The sequence below is a fragment of the Pseudochaenichthys georgianus genome, chromosome 10 (assembly GCF_902827115.2).
Source record: "Pseudochaenichthys georgianus chromosome 10, fPseGeo1.2, whole genome shotgun sequence".
NCBI classification, from domain to species: domain Eukaryota; kingdom Metazoa; phylum Chordata; class Actinopteri; order Perciformes; family Channichthyidae; genus Pseudochaenichthys; species Pseudochaenichthys georgianus.
Genome location: NC_047512.1, coordinates 34022843 through 34029691, shown reverse-complemented (window position 1 = coordinate 34029691; position 6849 = coordinate 34022843).

Sequence of the window (6849 nt, the reverse complement as noted above, 5' to 3'; positions counted from 1 at the left end):
ATCAACATTTCAGTAACAAGCCCATTGGCCTCAGGATACCTCTAACCCCCTGATCCCACCGGAAGCGTCTGCGCTGTGCTGCGGCTGCGCCGCGACCTCCTCCTGCGTCATAACCCACCAGGCGCGTTTCAAAACGTTGCGGAAGCGGAGCGTCGTGTGTGCAGCCTCGCAGTTGTTGGATGAATGTTCCACTTCCTGCCTGTGCTGCGCTGTGTCAAAAATAGGATTCATCCTATATTTTAGAAATTCCTTGCGGCGAGGAGCTTCTGGGACGCTTCGAGCCGCGGCGCAGCGCGGCGCAGCGAGTCTGGTTGGATTAGGGGGTTAGACTACTTCTTCTGCTTCTTCTCTTTCAGCCAGTTGCTGAGACAAACTAGCCTGTTCACATTTTCAGAGCTCAAGGCTGCCCTCTTCTTTTGAACTATGTTACCTGCCAGTGAGAAAAGTCTCTCGCAAGGGACAGAAGTGGCAGGGCTGCCCAGATACTTGCGGGCCAGGGCAGAAAGCCGTGGATGGGCCCCCTCATGAGTGGACCACCACTGCAGTGGGAAGTCTGTCTCACTGATGGTGGGCTCTGCCCTGTAGCGGCCCAGAGCCCCGTTGGGCCCCTCTTCATCCTCTGATTCAGAGTCTGAATTAAACAGCAGGAGGCTCCTCTTCCTTGCTGGCTCCTCTGTGGGTTCTGGAGTGGCTCTGTCTGGTTCTTTTCGCAGCAGTGCCTCAACGCTGGTCCACACCCCTCCTCGCTCTCCTCTTGGTAGACACTTTAGGTCCTTAGAATCAGAATCAGTAAAGTAAAAAGGCGTGTGAAATTAATTTTCGTACATGGTTCCCATCATATTGTTATTCCATAGAAAGAAAGAGGCGGGAGAGAAGAAGAGGGGGGCAGGGGAAAGGAGGTCAAAAATCAAGAAAAGAGAAAAACAAAGAAGACCATTACACATGTTACCTTAAAGCGCGGGTCGAGTGCTGTAGCCACCCTGAGCCGTTGAGTGCATCTTGGCGTTGAGACAGGTCCTTTTTAAAGGCAGCCTTGCACCTCACCACATAGGCTGGGTCGTCATCTGAGACCTCCATGGTGCGGGTCAGGTGACGGAGAGCAGGTAACACAACAGAGCACGAGACAAGTCTTACCCCCAAGGAGCTCAGTCAGATATCTGCAGTGGATAGTTTAGGAAAGTGATTTATTATTGTACCAATTAATAGTAGATGAAAAACAGTAGCAACTTTATACTATAGTCATAGTGATATTGATATGCGGTACAATACATTTTGGAAAAGCAATTTAATTTATACTGCACTATCATAGTCAATTCACAACGTTTTTCAAGGGACAGCAATGATGAATGAATCCCATTCATAAAACAGTTGGTGGGTGTTTACCTGCATGGTTTAAGGAGGGTCTCGAGCCTCTGCAGTCTGTCCCACTCTGCTGTAGTCAACATGGTGAGCTTGTGCTTCTGTTTGGCTAGAGTAGCCTTCACAGCCTCTTGGTTCTTCAGCAGACGGGAGATCATAAACAGTGTTGAATTCCACCTTGTGGAAACATCCTGTATCAGTGGCTCTTTGTCTTGTTCTAGTTCTGTTTGCTCCTTGTGCAGTTCCTCTGTGTTTGAGGGGCTGTGTTTAAAATGCCCCACTATCTTACGACATCTTGCCAATGTGCCTGTGAACCCGCTGTCAGCAAGGCAAACTGTGATGGTCCTTTGCAACACGTGAGCAACACTTGAGCAGTCTCATTGCAGCGGTCATGGTTCGGGCACTGTCTGTTCCGATTGTGGTGACTTTTTGTGTGACTTCCCAGGCCTCTACCACAGACTCAAAATCTTCTGCCAGGTTTTCAGCAAAGTGCCTAGTGGTGGTCTTCTGGATGGTCAAGGCAAATGAGTGAAGACGCCACTTGATGTCAATAAAGTGTGCCGTCACACCGAGGTAATTTGAATTGCTTACCGAGGTCCAATGATCCCCAGTCAGGGCAACACATTCGGCTTTCTCCAATAAATTCTCTTTATCTTCCTTTTCATTGTCATAAAGCTGCTGGATTCTTTTTGTCACTGTCTTTCTGCATGGCAGCTCATATGTTGTGTCAGACGATGCAATCTGTAGTACCTTTTGCAGCCCCTTATCTTCTACCACTCCAAGTGGTCTACAGTCGAGTGCAATCCAGTGAGCTGGTTATTTTTTCAGACGTGGACTTAGTTATCCTGGCCCTGAAACCAGTCATCTGGTTGAGTGTGGGTTGGTTGTGGGTCCTTGTACTCGGAGTCGGGCTAACGTCCACGCTAGCTTCCACGCTAGCTGCTATATGTTTTGCATTGAGGTGATACTTGAGGCTCGATGTGCTGCGGTGATATGCGAATTCCTTTTTGCATAATTTGCACAGAACCGTGCTCTTATCGACGCTTCCATCCGTCCGTTTTTTAAAACAAAATGTCCCATCCACGGGGCCAACCAAATCGGTCTCGCTAGCTTCCACGCTAGCTGCTATATGTTTTGCATTGAGGTGATACTTGAGGCTCGATGTGCTGCGGTGATATGCGAATTCCTTTTTGCATAATTTGCACAGAACCGTGCTCTTATCGACGCTTCCATCCGTCCGTTTTTTAAAACAAAATGTCCCATCCACGGGGCCAACCAAATCGGTCTCATCAGCTTCTTCGTTCATGTTTGACTATTGTTCACTGTGGTTTGTTGTTGTCTGAAGTCCAGTATAATCGGTACGCCTGAAACTCATCCAGTGAGAAACGTTCAGCGGTGCAAAAATAAGTGCGATTAAAATGCGTTAATTTTTTAGCGCGTTCATTTTTGTGTAATTAATTAATCTTAATTATCTTAAAGTCCCGGCCCTAGTTATTTTACTTCATTAAAATAAGTAATCTCACACTATCTCAATAACAGAACAAAAGTATGATGATCAAAACATGCTTAAAGAGGCCCTAGTATGTTTTGGGAGTTTTCACTTTCCTGTAGTGTGTTATATACTGTAGGTTTGTGTGCATGTAAATGGTCTGCAAAGGATACATCCCTGTGTTCCCTCCAGAGGGAGTTTCTCTCACAGACTCCCCCCCTGCCTGAAAAGCCTCCATTGGACTCCTTAGTTAAATTACGTTACATAGTAACATCACTATGTAACACTTGCACTTCTGGCTAGCGGTTCAACAAATTGTACGGGATAGGCTTAGCGCCCCTAAGCCTATCCCGTACAATTTGACATCACAGACTGGTTGACTAATCACAACAGTGAACACCTAACCAATCAGAGCTCTGGTTTCAGACAGAGGGTGAAAAGAGGTGCTGCAGCACAGGCAGTATGAGAACAATAAAAAGCTTTTTGAACATGAAAGCATGGAGACATGTCACAGTAGAGACACAAAATACAAATATGAACCTGGAAATGAGCATCATAGGGCCACTTTACAGAAAAGAAAAATCATACAGTATGTTTAAAGGCCCAGCTAAGAATAATATAATAATAAAATATATTATTGGATTTGAATTATAATATGGTTATTAGATAACATTTAATTATTTTAGATAATGCTGGGTAGATTAAGCTTTGTTATTTATTAGTTGACAAATGTACTGAGTCAAAAGTAGAATATTTAACTCGGACATTCAGTGTAGAGTAGAAGTAGAAGAAACAATTAGAACTCAATTGTAACAATAAAGTATAACTACCTTAAAATTGTACGTTATAGTGGCAGTAGCAGAACTACAAACCTTTAAATGTTCACCCAAAAGTAATACAATGGAAACATCATTAGTTTTTTAGAAAAGTACATAATGGTTTGGAAAGAAAACTGTTGAAGTTTCAGTCTTATACAATATCCACTGAAACCTTTCCCTCATGGACGATGCAGCATTAGCAAAATAACACGGTGTCCATGGCATGTCCTGGAGCCGAAGGAACTAGCTGTGTTAATGTAGTCTGCACGTTTACTGATGATCCCCTGGGGGGCACACAGTCACAACAAGCAGATGGCCTTTGAAATGACTGCTAAATACAGGTTCTTTCCTCTTTTTTTGTCATACGAACATAGCTACAGTGTAGTTACCGATGAAAATCTTAGGTCACAGGCTTCTCCAACAGTGCAACACAATAACACAGATATACAGAAAAATATAGTGCAAGTAAATAGTAAATACAAAAATAAAAATAGTTTAAAAAAGTGAAATAGTGCAATAACAGTCTATATGCAAGTTATTGGAATGATATATTAGAGAAATAGATAATGAATGACTAAGTAGCAGATGAATGTTATGGATGTTGTTTCAGCAGTTCAGGTGTTTAGCAGTCTTATTGCCTGTGGGATGAAACTGTCTCTGAATCTGGTGGTTTTAGTCCGGATGCTGTGGTAACACCTGCCAGACGGCAGCAGCCCTACCGAGTGCAGTTTTCACCACCCTCAGTTGGTAGGCCTACTGTAGGAACATTGTAATCACAATGGGGAGAATGAGTCCATGTTTACCATGTGTTAACACCTCAGGTGGTGTATGACCTGATTAGTTAGTGAATTCTGGATATTTTAAATTGTTTGATACAATAATTAATTATGTGAGTTGGTATATGCGATGGCAATATACAGAATAGTGGTTGTCTTTTGATTTCTGCTAATTTGTTTAAATATTCTTTAGATATATTGGTTGAAATAATTAAACTGAGAGCAAATAAAATGATATGAGTTGTTTTATACATCTTGGATGCCTTTCATCTGATGAAACTCTTATTTCCAGTCTAGTAGTTTTCTACTTTCTACTCTAAGGTTATTCTTACTGTTTCCAGCTCCTACCACACTCTTTCTCTTTTCATTTCCCTGACTCAAAGCCCAATTTCCTTTTCTCCCACAGTCATTTTGGGTTCCCTAATAATTCTGCTGGTTGTATTGATGGCATTGTAACACCATCTGGTCAGATTAGGGGAAATAGACTCAGGCTCTTACACACTGAAACCAGTTTCACACTCTGCTGCACTAATCTGAGCAGAGCTGAACTGAGGCACAGTGACTTGAATAGGACTTGAGCTATGAAGAGCAGGGATTGCCAAAGGCAGCAGTGAATAGAAACAATGTAAGAACACAAGCACCCCAGTAAACCAAATAAGCATTTGTATTTATAAAGCACATTGAGGTGTGCAATTTGTTCACAAAATAATCATAAATAAATAAAAAACATAGTCATGATCACCTCCCAGCTTTAAATGCCTTGGTTTGAATACTCAATTCTACATTTGATCCTAGTAAACAGGCAGAGAAGAGATGAATACTGGATTCTGATTGGTCAATGACATTCAGAGGTCTGCACAATAGTAGACCGCTGCAAGAACTTTGGATGATATGCATGAATACGCAAAAAGGATTTCAGTCAATTTAAAGTCAGCTGTGTTTTCCGTCTGAAGATCATAAAACATCATGACATTTTTTTTTTTTATTGAGTATATATGGAGAGAAATAAAACAAGAAAACAGTGAAAAGGAGCAGGAAGATGCAAACATCTCAGAGACACTCACACTAAAGGGAACAGATCATTTGCTCTGTCATTGTCATCGTAAATTAAGTCTCTGTTGCCCCACTTCAGCCTTTAATATCCAGTAGAAAGGATTATTAAATATTTAATAATGGGATTATATGGGAAATATCAAAGATGGCCATAGCCTCCCACTCCCCTTATTTAAATTTAAATCTTAATAAAATAAGTTAAGACATGTTGGAAGGAAAGTACTGGCCCTCATCACATACTGTACTATACAGTGATGGATCTAAGTGATTAACAATTTTTTTTTACCATAGTTATCTGCTTTAGATAAAGGGAAGATAAGCCGTCAGGTTCAAAAGTTCATGTCTGTATGTCTCAGTAGACAGAAGTGCATTCATGTTGTGGTTGACTGGTTTCTATTCCATTACAATGTCAACGTCTAGTAGTTTTGGTTGATACGTACTTAAGGACGGCCCATTATTACCTCCAATTGGATGCACTAAGGTGTATTCTTCTGTTTTCATTGCTAATCTTTTCTTTTATCCTTAGTTTTTAACCAGATTCTGAGAATATTTTATTTGTCTGGGTACATTGAGAAATACGGGCACTTTTTGTTTATTTCTGTCGTGTTTGCTGACCAGCTGAGGTCAACTGCAAACACTTTGCGTCTGATGTTAATGTACTGCAGAAAACCCAGCCTTCAAGAAGTTATGTTTAATTCTGCTCATTTGTTTACCTAATCACATTATGCCAGGAAACGCTTGCCGAATTACATTATGTTGAGTGATCAAATATTTTCCACTGAGGAATATATGGGACTGAGAGCCTGACACATTAAAAACCAGAGTCCAGATCTTGAGTCAGGTTTAGGAAACCAAAGCACTTTGGTTGGGTAATGTAAAGATAGTGGTTTCAGATACCAACCATCTGTGCCTACTAAAATACGTGCTGTGAGTAAAACGAACCATCCGGAGGTTGGTAGGTTCAGACTGCAGGAAAATCGAATCTTTAAAATGAGAATTGTGTCTAGTCATCATCAACCTATCTGCATATATTTCTGTGGTAATGACGTAGGCAGCAGTCACTATATAGCTAAGCTGGTGACGCAGCCTTTATGAGAAATGGAGATAAATCATTTCCACCTACAAACATTACACTCCCAGGTCGCAACTGGATTCAAGAATATTTTATTTTCTGTCCTTGGACTTTTGATCACCTCCATGTTGCTAGCACTCTCCTAATATCAGCTCTGCATTTCCATGTATTAGATTTCTTTTGTGTGCCATTTTGTGTTACGTTGGGATGAACGCAAATCGATTCTGAACCACCATCAAATGTGATTTGGGTCTGATTTGCAAAAATGTTCCCCTTATTTTC